The sequence below is a fragment of the Anser brachyrhynchus genome (assembly GCF_964034855.1).
Source record: "Anser brachyrhynchus genome assembly, chromosome: 12".
Lineage (NCBI taxonomy): Eukaryota > Metazoa > Chordata > Aves > Anseriformes > Anatidae > Anser > Anser brachyrhynchus.
The window spans coordinates 9,330,620-9,354,062 of record NC_137707.1 but is presented as its reverse complement, the minus strand read 5'-3'; the positions used below and the strand labels follow the sequence as shown (position 1 = coordinate 9,354,062).

The following is a 23,443-nucleotide window of genomic DNA, read 5'->3' as shown; positions in this document are numbered from 1 at the left end:
GTGAGCCAGGCCTTGTTACTTAAGGGCCTGCTGGGGGGTGTCTGGGGTTGCTGTTGGCGTGGGCGCTGCTGCTGGCAACGTCAGCTTACCTGAAGGTAGGGAAAATGGGTTTTGTTCTTGCCTGAAGCTGGGATGGGAACTTGTAAACAAAAGCCTTCCTGTCAGTAGTAACTGCGCTCCTTGTCACTTCAGGTGTTAATTTAGATACGTGGCAGCAGTAGCTACATCAGGAGTGCTCTTCTAGAGAATATCTGGAGACACGGAGCAGGCCTGGATCTCTTTGTGTTTTATAACGCATGTTGTGATTCACTGTGCGTGCGCTGTGCCAGTCAATCAGCATGTCACCATAGCCCAGAAGCCTGTTTTTTTTTTTTTTATTTTTTTTCCTTTTGCACTCCTTGATGGCTTTGTGTGCGTTCTGGACAGGAGGACAGACCCTGTCACGCTGCTGCCACTCGTGCTGCTTTCACTGTGCTAACCCCTCTTGTCTTCATGTCATTGTGGTGGTGAGTGTTATTTATTAATTGTGTGGGGACCAGCAGTAAAATAGTTGTTTTCAAGTTGGAATATAGGGTGTGTTTTGGTTCATCATGCAGTGAAACTGATTCTCATCTACCGTGTTCTTAAATCTCGTTTTGTGCTTTCATATCCCATAGCCAACTACAGGTGATTCAGTTGCAACAAGAAATATGTACTCTTGTTAGTGTATTTCCAACAGTATTTAACTTTATGTAACACATACAAATAAAGCTCTTCAAAGAGGGGAGAATGAATACAGCACAGTACTGAGATAAAACACTCCTATATTTTGCCTCCCCTGAGGAAAAATAAGGGGTTGTTTCTGGAGCTGTGGTGCTTGTCTGAGTCAGCAGGGAGCCTGAAAGGTTTGTTTCAATGAACGTGAATGGCATGGAAACGGCTGGCAATTGCTGCCCACTAGTGATCAGAGAAATTTGTAGTTTCCAGACGTTCCTTACCAAGTTTTGGTGCATCTTGAACTAGTTTGGCTGGGAATGGAAGAAGAAAACCCAGGTAAGTGTTGCAGAATAGGGCATCTTAAAAAGCAGCTCTCTTTGGGGTTGTTTTTTTTTTTGGGGGGCAGTTTCTGTGTCTATGGCGTGCACTCCTGGTGTGATTCTGGCAATGAAGCTTTTTGATAGTAGTCTGTAGGAATATTTCAGAGAGGTGCAGGAAGTGTTTCTTGCTTCTGAGCTGCAAGAAGACTGAATTGCAGAAAAGGTCCCAGCCCCTCAGAAATGGGAAAGCAGAGCTTGGGACAATAGTTCCTGTTCTGTGAACAGTTTCTGACTGGTCCCCTGGACTAGAACTCTTGCTGCTAGCAGCAGAGTCAAGACTTTTTAGGCAGTCAGGAGTATACCATTCAAAGGCAGAAAGGGGAAACTTTAGGACTACTGTATGCCTTTTATAAGAAAATTTAAATTGTAGCTATGAAAAATGCTTTCTGTTTTTCATCAATAGTTTAAAATAATGTGCTGCTTTTAGAAATGAGTTGCCCATTTTGGAGCCAAATTATCTGCAGGTATCAACTTGTTTACTTTGGTGGAGAAGCACCAGCCTTGCTACTGATCTTTTAGTGTTTACTGCTATTTCAGAGTGTTTGCCCTCTGAAAAGCAAGAGGAGCACTATCCCGCTCTTTCCTCTGGCATCTTAAAGATTTCAGTTGTATCCCTTTTTAACCTTCCTTTTCTCCAGTGAGTACAGTGGCTTTTTTATCTTGAGTTGAAAGAGTTTTTGCTTAGTGGAGTTCAATAAGGCTCATTTTTCTTCCAAGCTTACAAAACTCTTCTGTTTTCAATAATATATTAATTATTGTTAACACATCTCTAAAATTCAGCTTACATATGCTATTTTAAAACATTTGTTGTGTTACTAGCTGATGATAAGATAGCTTTCACTTTGAAAGCAGAATGTTTTTCTGGTGATTCAGGTTCCCAGTATGTATGAGGACATTCCTTTGATTTATTGTCATTGCTCCTCAAATACATTTAAAGTAGACTGTGTATGTCATTCCAGAAACTGCCGGTCTGAACTGTTGTTTATTTTTTTGAACTTCCCTTCCACCTGGCATATGCAATTATGCAATAGAAGTGAGAGCTGTCGTCTTGAAATCACAACTAATAGCTTCTTGGGAGCTTGCTCCAACTAAATACTGTCCTGGTTTGTTCAGCTCTGTGTATCCAATACATATCAGTCAGCCTCATACAGCAGCGTTCAAGGTTAACAGTCTGCATGCACAAGGATAGATGGCCTACTTGTTTACTTTTTAAAAAAAAATAATAAATAAGTAAAAACAACTTTCAATGAGTGACAATAGATCTAGTGACACTGAGATTTTTGGGAATAAACTTGTCCAAATCATCATTTTTCTTCCAGTCTTTTTTTTTAAAGGTGAGGATTTTAATCAGTAATAATAGGAGGTATTTTAAATGATGTTAAAAACTAGAGCTACGTACAGAAAACCATGACTGTGAAATAGTTTCTTCTAAGTCATATTAGGATGTAAATGCGATTTAAATTAAATCACAGAAAGTGACCAACAATTATAAAAATCCTATTTCTGAAAAACGGAATTTAGGATTTGCACTATTTCTCTATCAGACCTCTATGCTATCTCTGTAATAAAAGGTGAAAAGGTGACTTATGCTATTTAAAAAGGAGGTTATTGCAAATTGAAGATAGAGCTATAATTGGGTCTCCTGCTGATGCAAGTGAAGAAGAAACAATTAGTGGAACACTTAAGAAAAAAGGCTAATCTCAAAAAGTGGTTGGAAAGTAGAAAGTTCTTTCCGTTGACATGCTGACACAGATAATGATAATCAAGGCTTTGCTGCAACTGTTTCCTGCAAGTGTTGCTGGACTAGGCAACTGGGCGTGCGTGACTGACTTCCCTGGTGCAACACGCTTTTTTGCCTATTTGCTGTACGCTTTTGTCACTACAGTGGTTCATGTCTTTTATTAAATAAGCTGATTTGCTAATTAAGAATATAGTGATTTTGTAGTTTGACCTATTTTTTAGTGAAGTACAGAGTTCTTAGGTACTCAAAGACAGGTACAAAGTACCGATGTGCAAATGAGGTGACAGCCATCATCTTCACTGAGCATCTTCCTAGGCAGCTGGTAACGACACTGCTGTGTGCACCACAGGCTGATGAGCGCAGGACCTGCAACCAGAGGATCTGTATGGATTGCTCACGTGCCCTGAAATTCTTCTCTGTGGGACAAGGCTTTGAAGATGGAACACATGTAAGTGCCCATTGGGCTCTGTTTACCAGAACAACAGGAGGGTGATCATAGCTGTTACAGGTGTCACTGATCAACTTGTTACTCACTGCGGATAATGACTGAAATTTACTTCTTGTAGCAGAGCCTTGTGGTGGTCTCCTGGCAGCTGCTGGTAAGTTAGCCAGCAGGCCCAGCAGCGTGGCCATCGCTGCCCCAGTGGTGGTGCCACCAGTATTTGAGGTGGCAGAGGTGTGTGTGTGGCAGGGCTGCACTTGTCCTGTTGCAGAACAGACAGCTTGTCAGACAGACTGCAATTCTTGTGAGGAAAATCTGTGCTCTCCTCACTGGGCTTACACATAGTAATTGGTCTTTGCAAAAATGCAATGATATTTCTCTTTTTAAGGCCTGCTCTCTCAATATTTTAGAGAAAATGTTCTTTGCCGAAGTCTCCTGTGAGCGGCAAAGGTCAGGTCTGATGGCAACCTTAAAAGACGCATTTTTATTTGACCTTTATGTGCTTAACAAGTGTATGAGTCTCCCCCGCCCTCATTTAGAGCCAGGGGAAGGATGATGTGCTGTCTTCGATGCTGAGGTGTCTCAATTTCTCTGTTCCTACCTGAAAATCCCTTTTGTGAAGTGCTGCAGCTGTGAGCCTTGTAGCTTTTGGGGCTAACCCATCCTTCTGTTGGTATTTGCTGCATGGGGTGGGGAGTCCTCAGTGTGTTGGACTTTCTTTCTGGCTTAGAAAAAAAATGTTTTTGAAATACAGTCTTTCGTGTGGAATGGAACTAGCTGCAATTTTCATGAGCACTAATTTGATATTAAAGTTTGAGGTGTCAGGGCCATTTGGCAAGCCTGCGAGGCATTTGTCTCTTGTCAAAACTGTGAATTGTGTGGATCTGACAGAAAATATGCTCGGTACGTTACATGCAAAGGAGGGTGAGGTCACTTCTCCCCCGTATCAGGAGGCGCTGCCTTTATGAACCTGGTGTCCCCTGTACCAGAAGCCGGGGGGGACAAGCAGAGCTGAGCTCGGGGATGTGCTGGTGGGAGCCTGGAGCTGCCCTGTGCTTGCTTGCCTTGGCCGTGTGCATTGTGACCCCTTGTAGCTCATGGAAAAGCCGGGGATTCAGAGCATGCGTGGGGGAGTGGTTCTTCTTGGGATTCTCAGTACTACCTCATACTGTTGTTTTTATTCGGGTGTATTGGGGTGCATGCAGTCTGCCAGGGCATCACAAATACTCTAACTTTGATAACCAAAATTCCTACACTGTAGGTAGTGCTTTAGTTAGTTGAGATCTCTGGCATGCAGGTAATAGATCATTGATTGGGAAGCTTAATTTTTAAAGAAGAAAAGTCTGAGAAAGACATAATGTAATGAATGGCATTTTTCTCTTTTTTGTTTAAATGTTGAGGGGTCTATAGGGCTCTGGCTTCAGGTATTTTAAAAGGCTTCAGTTACAATATACAGCCTCAAATCTCTTAATATTGGTGCATCTCCTAATTGCCAGATGTTATTTACTCTTTTTTTTTTTTTTTGTCTCTGGGCAGTTTCTAGGTTGCAGTATCTTGCTTCATGTATTTTACAGTAGGCTGGCTTAATATATTTCAATTGATTGGGAGGAAAAAAAATTGTAGCTGATCATAGATCAATACCATAACTTACTGATGGATCTCTTTTTAAACCACTACTTTTGTGTTCATTTATGTATACACATAGGCTTCTATTAATAAGCTTAAATTACTATTCTAAATTGAGTTCTTTCTTCTAATAGCAGCCTAATTCCTCGAATGCAGTATATTGGTTGTTTTTATTTTTTTTTTTTGAATCAGGAGTATGTATAAAAATAAAAAAAAACATCTCTACCTGATTACTTAAAATCAAGATTAACTGGGGAAATCAAAACAGAATGCTTTCAACCAGAGCAGCTGCTTTGGGGTTGTCTTGCAGGCTGCAAACACTTGTAGTTCTGGGCTTGGTGCTTCTTCTGAAGGAAACTATGCCATTATGCACTGGGTCAGCACTTGGATTTTCTTTGTCTCTTGGTGTCCTGATGTATGTAACTGCCTATTGTTTTGCTTCTTAATAAAATACTAACTTCTGTTGTGAATTATATCAAGTAATGCATGACTTTTTGCATTCATCTGGAGTTAATATTACTGTAAGTGTAGAACAGAATTAGTGATGTATTCCAGGTAATTAGGCTGACCTTGAGCTACATAAAAATTAGTACTATAGAATCCCATAAGAAAAGTCATTTGAGATATCACCAGGCCTTGCAGTAACAGGATCTTGTGTGTTTTTTTTTTTTCTATTGCTGAAAGTGAGGCAAAACTGAAGGTGATGATTCCTGAAGAAGTTTATTGAATTTGCTTGTGTAAATCTGTTGGTGGCTGGCTGTGCCTGAGGCTCCTTATCAGTGAGAATAATAAGGTCCAGTTCCTGAACAGAGGGAAGTGGCAGTGAATGTGGCACATGACTTAGAATTTGTCCCTTTCTTCCAGAACGGGGTACAAGCAAGTTATAGGAAATCTGGGGTGTTTTTATCCTTTCTCTGAGGTGATTCTCACTATTAATTTGCAGCTTGCACTTCGGGAAGCATGGCAAATGCAGGTTGTCATAGTTGTTAGTTTCAAGTGCTTTATTTCCTAAACTTAGAAATTTCAGATTGTTTCAGAATTGTACTTGTGACAGGTCATCTTCATAATTTAAAAAAAAACAAAAAAACTACATCGGTGTCTTTTTTTGGGGGGGGCGGAACATATGTGGGTGTTGAGAGACTTACAATTATGCCAGCTCCGGGGCTGCACGGTTGGGTTGCTGAAGTTTAGGGCAAGAGCTGAGGCACAAAATGTGTGGAAGCAACGAGGGATAGTTAAGCTTTCTGGTCTGCTCTTCACGATATATTTTGTTGCCAAACCTATTTTCAGCTTCTGACCGAACTTGTCATCACACTACTTGGAATTTTCTGAAGTGATGTAGTTAGAAGCTATGGAAGTGTTTCTCCTCCAAAAACCTTTGACAAACTTTTCTGCCTTTGGCCTTTGACAAACTTTTCTGCAGTACCTCAGTGGAAAGAGTTCAGCAATTTCTTGGCTTCAGTGACTTTCAAAATAAAATCCCAGACACAGTCTCCATCATTTTGGAACATTTTCAAAATATGAGTAAGATCGAGGCAGGGGGTGAGGGTATGTGTGTGCTTGCACACGCATGATGAGGCTTTGGAGTGGAAGGGAGAGCGGAGGGGAAATGATCTCTCTTAATTGAAAGCTCACTAGCGGAGGAGGAAAAAAAGAAGATGTTGCTTAATATTTTGAGGTGGAAAAGAGTATTCCAGATTTACTCAAATCAGTGTGAAACTCAGGCAGTTTCCATGTCAGAGCAGCTGCAGCTGCTATTTGCTCAGCAATATTCCCCCCTTCTACACACTTGATCCCAGCGAAGCCGACCGCGGCTCTTGGTGGGGACTGCGCAGTGTCTGCTGTCTGTGCCCCTTTCTCCCCAGCCTTCTGCCAAGCACAGTGCTTGTAGGGGAGGTAACCAGAAACCCAAAACATAGGCTTCAAACAGCCTCCTGAGGGATCAAAATATGAAATGGGGGAGGGAGGGTGAGGGGTGTTAAAATTCCTGTAAAACATTTTTCTCAGCTCTGGTATTGGGACACTGGCTCATAAACAGCTTTCAGAAAACACATTTCTGCTTGGGGCCTCTGTATTGCTCTTGTGTGAACTCAGGCTTCTGAATGAGGCTTTTTTGTTAGGTTTTAGGACTCCTATGGGACAGGTATGTATTTTTTTCAAAATACCATGTAATCATTAGCTTTTAAATACAGTAATAGATTACTTCATTTTTCTTTTAGTGCAGTTTAAAGGCTATAAATTAAACCTAACAGCACTTCTGCAAAAAGGTGCCGTGTGACTCAAAGCAGCATCTTGACAGCCTTTAGTATGTATATTTGCCATAAAAATGCTTTTAAGCTATTCTAATAAAAACACAGCTGTTCCACTCAAATGCCAAGAATATGAACAAATAAAGATATATAATGAGAGCTATATGGAGACACAAAATTCTATTGTATAGAGGCTTTTAGGATTTCAAAGCTCATTCCCTTTCACAAACCCGAAATGCGAGGGTTACAAAGTATTTCTTACTGTTCTAAATTTGCACAAATACTTGGTCTCATATTATGTAATGCAAATGTAAAAATAATAAAGTAAATCTATGATGTAAGAGCATCCTTTTTCCTTCTCTTTAAGTTTTTCTAGGGCAATTGCAGTGATATTAGCAAATGTTATAATATGTTCTATACATAGGATATTAAATCTACTTCTTAATGGAAAACTGATGAATCATCTTCTAATGCTTTTACTCTGAATGGCTAACAAAATACTCTTAGTTATACGTACACATTGCATTAAATGACCCCAAAGCTTTTTGATAATGCTTGAAGTAAGTTCCAGCTTTGGCTTTTGATTGAATTTGTGAATTCAGACTTGCTAATGGAAAGGTGACCGGTACAGATGGAAAACTTAGTCTTATATTGCCAAAATAAATTTAGCATGTTGTGGAGTTACACAAATGTATATTTGTATAATATATGAAGATATTATCTCTCTATGTTTTTGTCCTTAACAGTGAAATTCCTATTTAAGCACTGAAATATTACAGTGCGTCTGTCAAGTCTTATACACGCTGTTTGACATAATATAACTTTAGAGCAAGACACTTAATATTTATGTAGTCATCTGTTTTTGAAGGCTTAAAGATACTTTTAGTGTGCTTTCTTGCATTTGACTTAAGAGGCTTAATTTCTTTTCAATAGCAGTAAAATAAATAACATCATAGCATTGTATGTTTAGACCGTATGATAGGAGAAAACTGGGCAGTTAAAGAACAACGTAGATTTTATTTCTGGGGACTTTATTTCTGCTTCCTTAATGCTGTTTTAAACAATTAAGTAAATTGGGTACGTGGCTAATGTGACGAGAATCTTGGACAAATGTATTAACTTGCTGTGCTCCTATGCTTCATGTATGACAGATCCTAGATACTGAAGATGCTGGTACATTAAATGCTCTTTTGTGCAAACCCCCACTTCTAGCAAACAATGAAGCAAATTATTCCAGGGCAGTCTGCTGGAATTTTAGCTTGGAGTAGAGGTGCTGTTTCTTATAGTAATGAATAGTCACCGCTTTTGAGCGATGGACACGAGATGTCAGGTCCAAATTAACACTTTTGTTGAATCAGATTAATAGTGCAACTATCATGGTGTTCAGTCTTGTTTGAAATTCAACTTACTCTCTCTTGATTTTTTTCATAGTATTATTGAAAATCTTTAGTGACCATGACTAATGAGGCCACTACGTGGGTAAGGTAATTCATATTCTTCAGAGCTGAGTTTGGCTCTCTGCATGCTTAGAGGCAGTCTCTTGATAATCAGTCCACCTTCCTGAGTCTTTCTCCTACAACAATGCCTTTATCAGAAGGAGTTATTTACCAAGAGGAGTTGCCAACAAAACCGAGTATGTGCACCACGCGTGTTTTTCATGTAACTGGAACACTTAAAGTTCTGCTTCCAGGTTTTGTTTGGTGGAATGAAGATGCTGTGGTACATATCACCATTAAGATGACAGATTTCTCTACTGCTGCTGAGCTGGTGCCCCAAGCTAGACCAGAAAATGTTCACGCCAAGTGCTGCTATGTGTGAATGCTCTCTGTCCTTAGGGGTCTACTGCAGAAATGAAGACGACTGGGGGTGAGAGGCTGGAAAATATTGTTTCCATTTAAAAGGTAGGGTAGCATCTTGCCTGAGGACATGCCTAAGGGTCTGTGAGAGAGACAAGAACTAAACTCAGATCTCCAGGGTCTCCATCCAGAGCTTTAATCGCAAACTCATTCTTCCCTTGGAAGAGAATTCTTGGTTGACATGCACAAAAAAGTTTTCTTATTTTCCTCCTATGATGCTTTACTTGTTTGCTGAATTAACTGAGAAACTTCTGTGGCAGCAGATATCCATGTTTTAGAACAAAAATGGGTATTGAGAAGCTTTCCCACTTCTTTCCAGGCTCTGTTATAATACGTCTCTGGGATCCACTCATATCCTTTACAACTGTGGATTTTTCATTCTTTTGGACTGCAATCGTTTTCAGGCTTCTGACTTTCTTTTTTCTTAATGCACATGCCAGTGCTGGCACAAAGGAGACAGGAAAAACACAAGAATGCAATAATTCAGAATTTTATGAAATCTCAAGGGTACAGTGTACAAGACAGTATCTTAAGGTTTTGCCAGGGTCATGCAGTTGAAGTCTGCCAGCTGTCCTACTGCTATAACTCTAAGATGCTACAGTGTGTTTATTTCTTTAATGTTTCAGGGAAAAAAATTATTCAGTAAGCTTGCTGTGGAAATGCAGTTAGCTCCTGTATATAAAATGAAACGGGGGGAGGGGAGGGGTGGAGAGGAATGGGTAAATTACGGTTAAGTGCTCTTTTCATAATCTGCATGTAAGCCAGGCTTTCAGCTGGTTATCTTGCCTTAGCTTCATTGATTTAGTATGATGCATGCTTCTAGGTATCAGATTAAGCTGAGGATACAAAACAGTATTTGTCATGCATACTTGTCCAGAACAGAAAATGTTACACCTAATTTAAAAATAACTAATTTATTGGGAAGGTACTGATTAAAACCCAAGTTGGGTCAACTGAGATGACAGCATGTGTGTTGGATGGTGCAGAAAGCTTGTGAGAGCAGACTTGCAGAAGCTTAATGATATAAAAGACTGTAGTGGCTGCAGTAAAGGAAAGATGTCGTATCTTCCTCAGCAGAAAGCAGTCAGAGAGCTGAGCAAACAGTTTGCCCTGGGGAGGAAAGGCCCTGATCTAACAAACACTTGAAAATATAACTGCGTCCTATTGTCTTCAGTGGGATTCTGCACATGTTCGATGCTGATAAAGTTTTAGCCTGGCATTTAATTGAAGCAGATTTGTCCAAAGCAAAACACTGGTAGCTTTTTAACTCGTGTTCATTTACTTTTCTTAACCTTATATTCTTCCACTTCTTTCCTCCAGAAAAACTATGCGATAAGTCTTTTATGCTTGCCCTACCAGCTGTAGCTTTAATCTCACGTCTTAATCTCAGGACTAGGGTTTTTTTTTTGTCAGGTGTTTAAACATAGTTTTAAAATGCAACTACTAATAACAAATTTTGAGCAAGTCATACTGATTAACCTTATACTTTTCTTAGAGTTGGCCTATAATCTTGAATTACTTGTAGCAAGCATTTTAATTTCCTTTTTAAAAGGACTTGCCCTTGTTGCTTGGAGATGAAGCACATTGTGAGGGCTCTCCATTACCTGAGGGTCCCTGGCAGTTTGGGTCCACGAGCTCCTATGTGCTTGTCTTGGTGTTGTGCCGAGGTGCAGCCTGTTTGTCACCAGGGAAGCGTGAAGTAGCGCATGGTTTGTTAATGCAGTCAGAGGTACAAGCACCCCAGCTCCCTTTGTCTGTATGAGGATGCGAGGACTTGTACTAGAGATGATCAGGCTGTAGTCCAAAATCCCTGACTGATTTCAGTACATATGGTGTGAGTTCAGTGTGCTTCCAGTGCTGAAAAGCAGGAGAGGTGTGTGTGAGCACCTTGCTATGTGCTGTGACTATCACAGGCTTTATTACTAGATCCTGAAGAATGTCTCCAAATACGCAGTGGTCCTCAGTGGTAGGATGCAGAGGCAGAGCACTTGTATTGCTTTTTTCCTGCATCTCCCACCTTGTTAACCCTGCAGACACATTGGGGTTCACCTTGCATGCTGAAGGAAGGCATGTTGTATTGTAGCCACCAAAATCTAAGAATTTGTTTTGGTTGTGTCAGCCTGAAGTTTGGTCAGTAGCATTTAGATTACATTTAAGCTTTGTGCAGTATCTCATTGGTAGCAAATTCATATCACTGATATGTAAAGCATGACTAATCATATATTTTACCACTCTAACAGCTGATCTTTTGTTTGCTTTATTCTTACTTTCATGGTAGCAGTTGAAGAGTTTTAAACACCTGGTTTCTTGAGGAATATTTGTGCTCCTTATGGGCTTCTTATGAGATAAGGAAGCATTGGTCAGAAGCTCTAGGGAGGCAATAGTATGCTGTATGTACATGATAATCGTTGTGCAAAGCTTTATGCATATCTGAGATGTTTACTTTGGGGAATGGAAGCTACCTTGCAGAATTATATAGAGAATGAATAATGCGAGTCTTCACTGGGCTGGGTTAAACTTCTATCAACACTCAAATGCGATTTGATTGAGAGGTCTGGTTTAGTGTGTACAGGATTTAGGGCTTTAGATTTTGCACACAAATATTTAAGTGTATATTTGAAAGGGGGGGCTTATTGGAAAAAAAATGTTACTGAAAATTCTTCTTTTTTTTTTGTATTGGCAAGAAGAGGCTTTTATTTTTTTCTGGAGTGTAGTTTTTATAAAGACCTAAATATCTTTATGGCTTAAGTTATTAATTCCTTGACTCCTCTCAAAGTAAGCAGAAATCAACATCTGTTCTCAGGAACTTGTTCCTTAGACTAAGAAATACATGGAGATGCATTTGAATGAAGATATATGGCCCATCACCACTTTGAACAGAAGTTAAAAATCAGATTTTTCAATGCTTATTTCAAGAAATGAGAGGAAACTGTAGAAATGGGCTGTTTGAGGGAATGGCTGTGCTTGACACAGCATTAAAAACAGCGTATACTAAGAGTTGTCAACCTGAAGTCTTGTCTAAAGTCTTGTCTATTGTGTAAAGATAAAGGTAGGAAAACCATTATTTCCAGCTTCTTGAGGATTTTTTTTAAGAGACGGAAAATATTTTCCCTCTTTGGCTGTAGTGAAATTTCACATAGGCATCAGTGGAAGTTCAGGCTGTACCAAAAAATGGAAAGAAAAGAATCTCCATTTAACAGCCACATGTTGGCAAACCACCCTTCCAGGAGAGCAAAGGATTCCCTGCCTGGCTCTGCAGTGACCCTGAGCCCTGCAAGAGCAGAGGGTATTGGGAAGACCTCTGAAGAGGTGACATTGCTTGGAGGATCTAAGGAACTTTGTGGCATGCTTCAGTTAAGCTTATGGCCTTATGAGTCCATTACCTGCTCCTCTAGAGTTTCTACTTGGAAATGAAATGAATGCATGAAATGGAAGCTGGGAAAAGAAGGTAAGCACGCTTTGCTCACAGCCTGAGTGTACCTTTAAAGCTTGTTTGCACTCACAGAGGTGGTCTCCTGTTGAAGCTATTCACGTGACTTAATGTTCCTGCCCTGGGCTTGGGCACTTGAATAGTGAGGAAGCAAATACATTCAGCAAATACAAATTCCAAATACAGTAATAAAAGGAGGAAGAAAGAAAAAAGGAAGTTACGTGTTGGAAAACAAGTTTCAAACTGTTTGCTAGCAGACATCATGTATCGTTTCATCTCTGCCCTGCTCTAATTGATTTAGAAGTGTTAGGCATTTAGCAAGTGCAAGTTTATCATTTATTGAAATCTTTCTGCAAGCTTGCTTTCTTCTCCCTTCAAGTCAGCTAAATTCCGTCTCGGCTCTAAATGGCTCCAGGCTGAGCCAGCCTGGGGTTGATTACATAACGCAGGAACAGCCCCAAAATGTTGCTGGTGCAGATTGACCTCAGCTGACCTGGAAATGCCAATCCATTAGAGAAAACAGTGCTTGCCTCTGACAACAAATAAAGGTAACCCCAGCACTAGTGTGGAGCAGACTAGAAAAACAATGAAGTGTTTTCCCCTGATAATTGTTCTGTGGTCTGGAGGAGAAATATTCGGAATATCCTCTAATGAACAGTTATAATTAGTGTGCATATGGCTATGTTTTAATAATAATCATATCTCATAAAAATGCCTTTCTGTGATATTCCTGTACAGCTTGCAGAGTAATTAATGTAGTTCAGCATACTTGATTTGTTATGCATTTGAAAAAAGACTGGAGCATCATCTCTTCCGCTGTGTGTTTTACAAAAAAACCTGTAGATATAATGAAATCCGTCTGATGTTGGGGAAATTGCTGTATTAACTATGGTTTATGGTTACACAAGTAACTTTTATGACTGACAAACAAGGGATCTAAAACATAGAAGTAAAGTTAAACAAAAGCTGTGCAGCCTTGTATGGATGTGATGGTGTCCTCTAAGAAAATGCCTTGGATTTTCAGAGCGCTCTGAACCCATATATTATGATCAACCATGGGCTCTGAGAAACTAAATCACTTTCACCCCGTATCTGGGTACGGTTACAGCAAAGGCTGCATTTTAGTTAATGCACTGCCTCGATACGTTCTCAAATGTAAGCATCCCTTGTTTCATTGGTGTGCTCCCTTGCATGTACATCTGCGTTTCACTTGTCTGAGCCTGTAAAACAGCCTCTGCAGTTACCATGGGGTAGCCCCCCACACACCTTCCCGATAAATTAGTTCAGTGCTCTTACATTCTTCAGGATGGCTCTGAATTCCGATGTTATGTTTAGGTTGTATAACCTTTTTGTTTTTTCATGCTGATTTATCGGGTAACGATTGGCCTCCCTTGTGTCACAACACATTTATTCATTTCCTTTACAAAACCTTTTTCATTTCTTCTCGTCAAGTTAGGGAATCTTTTCTGTACCATTTTTGTACGGAAGACATTTCCAGGCTGCGCATTAGCTAGCCCAAAAGGAGAAATAGAAAGCAGCATATTTAGGAAGTAAAAGAGTTACTTCCAGGTAAAGAACATTATTAAAACTAGCAACTCTATCCTGATATTCACTTTGAAGAATGTTATGACAGTGATAAGCACTGAATCTGTTTTGTAAGGAGTATCCTTTCTGCCTCTGCATTGGTTATGCATTATGTAGTCTGCCTTGCCTATTTAGACAGTTGCATGAGAAGCAACCCTGCATGCCTGTGAGCCTCATTTGTCATCCTGGAGTTTTATTTTCTCCTTACGATGTGGACAGATCATTATTCGGGTTATCAGGAAAAGTTTCCTCCATTTCTCAGTTCCAGGGTTCTGTCTCTCTTAATAATCACATTTACAAATGTTTCAGTGTTTTAGTGATCTCTAAAATTAAATTCACAGCTTTAAGCTACTGCTACTACACTTAAATTCTGACTTTTTCAAATGGGCGATTTGTATTGTAATGGACTTGTAACTTTTTTAGCTTCCTATCTGAGAAGAGGGGTGCAGATTGGTTCTCATCCATACTTTCACTTACGAGGACAACGTGAAGCACAAAAACACTTCTACAGCAGGAACAACTGCTGGAGTCAGCAATGAAGTATTGATGATATACTATTGGCAAACACCACTGAGCAGATGCAGATGTAATTGTGAGGCTTGAACCGTACCTATAATTTGTTACAAGATGCATTTTGATGTTATGTATTTGGAAATAGGAAGCACTTGTCCATGTGTGGAGCCTGTCTACTGCAGCCATCCGAGTTGGACGTTGGCCTGAAGGGAAGCCCTGTACTGCAGCGCACCAGGATTTCCCCTGTCAGTGCAAGGAGGTGAGGGCCTGGGGCTGTCCTCAGCCCAGGAGGGACACCAGCTGAATACTGTCAGCAGGGATAATGCAATTAACTGGGAAGTACAGGATTAAAAGGGAGTAAGTTTTAACAAGAGATTTACCTTAAATGAGGTTTATAAAAGGGGAAATTGGCTCTTTAGCCACTGATTCCTGTAGCTATTCTTACAGGTTTATGCAGAGGCCTATTTTAACGCAGTGTCACAGAATTCTTTGTCATCATGGTAGATGTAATATTGGCTTATCTAGCACTGTGCTTGGGCTTGTTTCATGGACCTAATTTGGCTAATCTTAAGCACCTATGTAAACTTCAAAAAGTAGGACTCCACTTACTCTGAAAATGGTGGGAAGAAATAAGGCTGTTAGCAGTGCCTGTGGGTTGAACTGCCTGTAGGAGATGACAATTTTTCCACGTAGGCTCTACAGGGAGCCCAGGGTAATAGGCTTCTAAGTTTGGCTCCGGCCACCTCAGAAATCATGAATTCAGAAATCAGAAATCTGTAAGTTGTGGCGAGGCTGCAGGGCAAAACGGAACATGAAGGGTAGTCAGAGCAGGATGTGCTGGCCACAGCAGAAAGTGCTAAGTTCAGCCTCTCTGGTTTCCTCATGCTGGATTTACTAGATGAAAAATAAACATATTTTATTTTACAGCAAATATGTCAAGTAGATGACATCAATCCCCATCTGAGACTGCCCTGGGGCATAAAAATAACATAAGGGAAATGTTTGGCCAGCATCCTTCATGCTGAAATAAACAGTATCTAAGCAAATATTTTTGTATTGTTTCTTAAGACAGACTCTGCCAGACAAGTACTGTTAGTAGAGTATTAGAATAGCAGCAAGGCAGTCTGCTACCCGGGTATCCTCTTTCTAGACAGCAGATGAACACAGCATGAGAGCTGCTCCTCGCTTCTCCAGAGTGTTTACAGCCCAAGCGGGGCTTGCCCACTCTGGCAGAAGCTTTTTTGCAGTGGAGCGGTTGAAAATACCTGGCTGACCGATCCGGTTATGAGTTGTTAAAGCAATGGCTTATGTCCGTAGAGTCTGAAGCAGTTGCTGTCTTTTTAAAACAAAAAATTGAAAAATTTCTTAACTGTTGTCTTTGACTACAGGCATTTTTTTTATAAATATTTTTAGTGAAGTTGGCCAACACTGAAAGTATGTATTTGCACAGTAAATAGGATGTTTACTTCTTTAAATGTTTTTCTGTGAACAGATTAAAAAACTGAAATCACTTTCTCAATTTAGAGGAAAAGTGAACTATTTATTTAAATACTTAATCCGTTGTGCATCAAGGCACTTTAATGATTCAGGCAAGAAACAGACCTGAAACATGACAAATGTGGTGAAAATATGTGAGGAAATACTTGATCTCATTTACTTTTATTTGTGAGGTGAAGGGAAAAAGTGGTTAAAATCTTCTAATTCTGAATGTTATCTTATGTGACCATGGTATCTCGAAGAACAGATTAGCAGCTGACTGGATCGGTTTGCTGGCAAAGCAGCAGAATTCTTGAACTCTGGATATCTTTGGTTGCATACCCGGAGGAGACATGTTCCAACTGTGAGCTGGGAGGAAGTCGTCAGCCCCGAGCAACTGTCCTTTCACCACTCCAACAGGCTGGCTTCATTAGCAAAAAATGATGATAAAAAATCATTTTAAAGAGCATTATCAATCATCAGCCTCAGTAAACATTGTTTGGATCAGTGGAGAGAAATGCTTTTGTCTGTGCCATTACGGTTTTATCCACTTCTGCTCCCCAGAGCTTATTCTGAACAATTCTTAGCATTTTTCTCTGAAGAGTTTGCACTAGAGACCTTGTCTGCTTGGTCACCCCTCAAGGAGGAAGGATGCCTCTCCATATGTCTTAAGCAGAAGGCAGCCTAGGCTGACAGATAGGAATGAGATCATATGTTCCAAGAAATGCTCAGTCCGTGGCAAGATAAGGAGGGGGGTGGGCAATAAACTAAGCTTGAGGGCAGGTATAAATTGCAGTGAAGGACACAACCCCTGCCTGTCCCTAGAGGTGGGGACATACAGTGTGTGCATATCAGGAGAGTAAAAAAGTTGGGGAACACGCTGAGTGCTTTAAAGAAGAAAGCTGTGGATCAGATGTGTGAACTGAGTCTTAATGTCTCCGTGTGAAATAGCTCACACGCTGAGGAAGCAGGAGATGGCGTGGAGGGAGAAATCAATGGAATAAACTAGGGATAAGGGAGGGCAGGATTTGAGAGATCTAGAGCTAATGAAAAATCTATTTGCATATAAGTGGGTAACTGCAAGTGTTAATATATTGGCCTATTTTATGCGTAGCAAAAAATACTTCGGTTAGCGAAATTCTCTCTATGGTACCAGACTACTACAGGCACAGTAGTGACTTGCAAATAACTAACCAGCCAGCAGCCTACATAGAAAATGAGCTTTGTCACTACAGCTACCCTGCCAGAGCAGAACTGACGTACCAGGAGGGGTGGTATGTCACAAGGGATGGAAGAGATGAGCCTTCCCTTCTGGGGGCCACGAACTATCAGAGCAGGCTAACTGAATCATTGATCTTCGTCCTTATCGGCAGTTTATTAATGTTGCATTTAGATGAGTTGTTGAATTGGAGAAATCCATGACCCAACTACTTTGCAACAGCAAATGGCATTTACCAGGTATTTGTAAATACCAGGATTTGCTCTGACTTGCTATGTGCCAGTAATTCCTCATTTTTAAGTCACTTTAATTAATGCCAGCAGACAATTCATGCTGCAAATACAATATGGGCTACAAAATGTGTTCTACTCTACTTGACAGGACACAAAGAGGCTATGAGAATAATGTTCAGATCCCACAAAACCTTAGGTCCTCAGGCACTGGAGAGGAAAGTAATGTGCTGCTTTAGACCGGAGTCTTTAATCTGTCAACTAGGTGCTTTTTTGTTCCTGGCTGTTTTTACCTGGTCTGGTCAGTTGTAAAGGAACACAGATACATGCGGAATGGAAAGGAGATGGTCTAGCTTCACAGAAGCATTAGGTTTTTGGATCATTGTGTTTATATCTCAATTGTTATGACTGGGTTTTGGGGGGTGTTTTTTACTGAAAGACTAATTTTTTTAGTTTCAAAGCTTGGTCCTTCTATTTCCCCGATTAACTGTACTAAACTCTACTTTGCAAAAAAAAACCAGGTGTTAAAGAATAAAAACTTTCCGTAGGCTAAACCAGATGTCTTTTCTCAAATCAGTGAGAATATCACTGTGAAGCCTGTATTGAATGTGGCAAGGTCTTGACTTCCTGGGAAGAGCTAGTGAGGAAAACTCCATCTTTTCCCTTGAGTTTCACCATTATTAAGAGTTGTTCATGTTTCTATATAGCAGTGCTAACAAGCTAGTTGTGTTTTTATTCTGTCCCATCTCTGATTACATTCAGCCTTCAGGCGAATCTTTATACTCAGTAAATCTTCTGTCATACTGTAGAAATCTTCATAGTAATAGATTGTAATGAAGATTAAGTTGATGGGCTCATGAGTGAGTTGTTATACATTACTGTGCAGTAGCTTGGTTTTTTTCCAGCACTACTACCTGTGTAGTGGAAGGATTGTTCAAATATGGCCTCAGAGCAGCCTTTGGGGAAACATGGAGAGTAAAATAAGTCAACTGTGTCCTTTGCTCTTGGATACCTTTCCAGAAGGCTTGCTTGGAAGTGGGGGGGATGATCTGATTTGAATTCTGTGGAAATGCTTTACAGTAGCATTCCAGCATAGGCTGAGATGGGCCCATGTACTGTACGTAAGTGGAAGAATACAATCAGCTTCAAGATGAAAGCCCTTAAATCTGTTCACTGCTGCTTATGCTGATTATCATGGCCCCAAGGCATAGTTACAGAAGAGGGATGCACTCAGGAGGGTGACTTCAGAATTTGCACAAATTGTTACTGATTATGTATGTGTGTTTTTAAGTGTTCATAGATGGATGATTGTTGATACACTAACGATTTACCTTTTGGAAATGCATAAAGAGGAACGAGTCTTGATTTGCACGTGGCTTTCCATTATTTTACCTTTTATTACAGTCCGTGTGTCTCCTGTTTTATAAACAGTAGCTGTAATAATGCACTTAGGAAGATCTTCATATGCACATACATATATATGCATATTGTTGCCAGATAGGCACCTTAAAATTTTCTGGTTATTATGAAATGCATTACAGCCTCTAAAGCTCATTCTGAAAAGATATCTGTAATCAATTAACGGATGCTCTAGAGCAGCCTTTGTATGTTGGTTTAATTACTGCAGTGTTAAGGCAGAGCAGGCTGCTGCAGGACTCCTGTGAATGTTCCTGTGTTTTGCACTAGCCCTTTGCAGATGCTGTCCTTCTCTAGTTATGCTAACACTTCATATAGTACTGTTTCACTGTTGTAATCATACCTGTAGGATAAAAGACATAAAGAGGAGGTATTTCCAGAAGAACTAGTGTACTGCAGTAAGCTTCCAAGTAAGATGATAACTGCTCAGAAGGTCTCATTCGAGCAGGGTTTTCTGACACTGAGTCTGCTATACAGTTGTTGAAGCTCTTCAGTAGAGTCAGTTTAAACCACTGAAAAGTGTAGGTTTTGTATTTAAAACCTCATGGTGTTTTTCCTACTTCTGATCTCTTTCCCATGGGAAAGATTTGTGCCAGATACACAGTTCTGAGTCTGGTTTGTGTAGTCGTTAGTTAGAGAACTCTGCTTTGTGATACTAAACAGAAATTTGGTGTAGATAAATGCTTCAGGTAAGAATTACCCTGTTTGTCACTCTTGTCACTTATTTTCATGTGATGAAGGATCTATCTTGTTGGAAGTTAATCACTTTTCTGGGTTACCATTTTTCTTTTTTTTCTTATTTCAGTGTTTGCGGCCACATAGTAAGTGCTTCATTTAGACTGAAACTCTTCTGATGGTCTGTTTGCAGACGCTGGGGCGGGGAGATGGAAGTGGGACACTTGTGTCACCCCATGCCTCTCAAGAATTAACTCGCTGCAGGGCTGTGTTAGCAGTAACTCCTGTCCCTCCTGCTGCTGCTTGTTCTGGGTTCACTGAGCCTGTGGGTTTGGGGCTGCTGGTGTCCGTGCATGGCGTTGGAGGAGTGGCTGCTTCGGACCAAGTGGCCAGCCCATGGAAGGCGGTAACAGGACGTCGTCTTGGTGTGCAGCAGAGGCACAAGTTTGCTCAACGAGCGGTCTGAACAGCCTGAGTATATCAAGAATGATTAAATTCCTGCTGTGTGTAATAATTGCTATATTGATAGAATAACGGAGTAAGTGAGTTTGTGCTTAATCTGCTGTGCCAACCTGAAGGAAAAAAATAAGTGCTTTGGGAATTAATGTTTATGTGCAGATATTTAATTTGATAGCACTCTTAATACATGGGTTGGTGATCTAAGGGTGTTGCATTTTTGGCACTAAGAGGGGTGGTGTATGGTCCAAAATTTATTAGCTTTTTTCTTCTTGTGGAAAATCGCTCCCCTTTGTTTTCCCTGGCTTCAGGAAATTACTTTGTGGCTTTGTTCTGAGATGGACAAAATTTTGGTTTGGCATGGGCAGGACACAGTGAAGTAACATTGAAGATGCTCTTTGTAAATACGCAAATAATTGGAGAATAATGATATGTTATTGAAATGGTTTGATCTCAGTGGGGTTCTGATGCGTCCAGCAGGGCCTGGGTCATACTAGCATGAGTTTTCCAGCATCCTGTTCTGCTTCTGTTAAAAACATATTGGTGATTTTAAACTGAATTTTTCAGAAGTTGAATTGGAGAAGACAACTGATAGTTTTTTAGTGGGATGAGGGATAGTTGGTTTAATGCTCCATGTGTAATTATGTAGACCAAGGAGTTAAAGTATCTCAAAAATAATTTCCAGATCAGTACCGGCAAATACTAGCTTTGCTGAAATATCTAAATACCTTGGAGACTTATCCTACCCTGAAACGAGGGAAAGCTGGATAACATTGAAAATTCCTTGCTGGCTATTAGAAGTAAGATATTCTGTAAAACAAAAAGGCTCAGATTAAATGATGTGGTTTCATTCTCATCTGGGACTCAAAACTTTTGGAGTTAATGATATTTCAAAATAAGAAATAGCTTTTAAAATGGCATAGGGCGGGCATGGAGATGGAAAGCTAAAGGCTTGAGCCAGGGGCTGGTGCTGTTGGGGCAGAGCTGTCTGCGGGCAGCGGGGGGAGGCAGTGCCGGCAGCCCCCTGGGGCAGGGTAGGACCAACTGCAGAGCTGGGACCCACTGGCTCAGGTGCTGCTCCTTTGGGGCTGCTACAGTTTTCTTGCCCCCCCCCCCCCCCCCCCTCCATTTCTGCTGCTGCCCCAGGCAAGCTCCTGTTGCGCAGCGTGGACGGAAGCCAGCAGAGAAGCTCTGCCTCGGTTTTTAGAGGCCACTTCAACCCCCTGACCCCGACATTTGGGTGAACAGAGGATTCATGCCTTAAGTAGGGGCTGCTAGCATACTAATTACGTACTGATGGCAGTCTCCGTATAATAGCAATTTTCACTCAATTACTCAGTGCACAGTGTCACTATGATAACCCAATTAATTTTTAAATAACATTCTAGTTTAAAAGAAGGCAGTATGTTGCATTTCCGTGAGTTATCTATAATGTTATGATGGTTAATTTAGCTAACTCTCTCCAGAGTTGCATTATGGAGTGATGCAAACAAACCGTTGAAAAATAGCGTGACAAAAAAGGACCTCATCTTTGTGATGCCAGAAGCCTCTGAGGCTGGGTTGTACAGCCTTCTCGTGATCTGCCTCAGCAAGACAGGAGACTGCAGAGGAAGTTTTAGCAAATGCTTAGTTGGAGGGTGGTGTTCCATTAAATCTATACATTAAGGTGTATATAAAAGAAAACTACCAGTGGTTAGCAGACCATTAAATAAAATGCAATGATAAACTTCCATTGGTGGTTTAGGATTACGTTTCACTCATAAGGAACTGGGTGTTAACAAGAAGTCTTCCCTGAAGGAAGAACAGCACCATTGTGGTGAACGTGAACGGCAGATGGCTGCCTTACAGATTCATCGTGTCCATGGGAATTGTGAGCTTGTGGCATAACATGCAAGTAAACAAAAATACATAGGTCAAAACAGGGGGCTTGGTACTTTTAAGTGTCAAGAAGTACCTCTGGTATCACTGATACAAACTCTACCATTTTACGTATCAACCAGCGTCTGATTTCTGACCTGAGTGAGAGGTGTTTGCTGTGGTACCAGTCGTGCTTTACCCTGCTGCTGATGTGCGCTCTGGTGACCCAGTGAGCAAGTGCTTGTACCAGCTGGAGCAAGGAGGGAAAATGAGCACTGGTTTGGGAACAGCCCGGCTGTCACCTGGTGCTGAGGTTTCTGCCTGGACTCCACAAGCGGTTTTTAAACTTAAACTGGCTGATGGAGGAATGGCCGAGTAGCTCCCTTTGCAATGCTCCAGATTATCTTGGGCTGTTGTCTGGCTAATTCTTATACGTGTGGGTTGTCAGGAGAAAACACCCAACCTGTCTTCCATCCCCTGGATCAGCTTTCCATTATTACTTTCTAAATTATTTGACACTAAGGTTGTGTGATTATTCTGTTAGGACATGTTGGTATTGTTATCAAACTTCTCTTTCCTTGGGAACTGCAAACCTAAGGAATTGCAGAGCTGCTGCACAAAAATCCCTCTCTCAACTCCCAGATTTTTTTTTCCTCGAGGGCTTCTGCAGCACCCATCAGTGCAGTACTGAAGTGTTTAACTGACACTGCGATGCTTTAGTCATTTTAAGAAAGAGGTAGAAGCAAACATGTTTAAAGTATACCCAATGGACAGAGAGTCAGATACTCATTAACAGTATCTTCAGACCATAATCAGTTAGCCTCAGAGAACATGTTTTATCTTGTGCTCAGCCAACCTTTCTGCCTGCAAGTGATTTGCACTCTTATTGAACAAAGTTGGTAGTGGAATGGATAATAACAAGTCTGAAGCTGTTCTGTGGTCTTGAAGGTAACAAATTGGGCTCAGGGACAGCAAACCCGGAGTTCGGAGTGGAAAGTGAAAAGCCAGGGCTATTGAAAGTTGCAGCATTAAGGTTGTCATTGGATAATAAATCTTTATCGTAGGAGAAAAGGTAGGGAAACATACCTGGGACCTTTCCATTTGCTTTTCCTAATGCAGAGATCTATTTACCATTTCTTAATGGTAATGGATAGTCCACAACTGGAATTATTACTGTGGGGGAATTGGTGATTAGAGGAAAACATCCAGTACGAACATCTGCTGCTTTGATAATCACAACACTGCTGCTACTTGGCTATAATATATTTAGCTTGGATAATGCAAGGTATTTGCAGAAGGAAGGTATACCAAAAGGTAAGTGACAGCACGTGCAGTTACTCAGCTTGTGGAAGAGGTGTGGCTGGTGGCTGTTTGTGCTGAGATGCTGCTTCTGCTTTAGACACCCTTGACTTGCTCTCTCACAGTCTGCTTCTCCCAGGAGAATTCTTTGTTACGGAATTATTTCTCTTCATAATGATTTTCTGTAAGTCCAGCATCAAAATGTGTTATTTAGGTGGTGAGTTGTTCCCAAATTAAGCGTGTGCTGTAAGAGTGCCCTGTTGTAAAGGAGTCTGGCGTGGCTGTGCAGCTGGTGGGG

The 23,443-nt window shown here is 40.8% G+C and overlaps 1 protein-coding gene across 1 annotated transcript in view; it reads left to right on the top strand.

The window, feature by feature from the left end:
* The window catches only part of LOC308176735 (uncharacterized protein), a 92,270-nt gene that overhangs the window by 48,369 nt on the left and 20,458 nt on the right, over nucleotides 1-23,443 (top strand). Inside the window, exons 14-16 of the mRNA XM_080552866.1 lie at nucleotides 193-506; nucleotides 960-1,032; nucleotides 3,167-3,265. The gene's annotated coding sequence lies outside the window, so the exon portion shown is untranslated. The remainder of the gene's footprint in view (nucleotides 1-192; nucleotides 507-959; nucleotides 1,033-3,166; nucleotides 3,266-23,443) is intronic.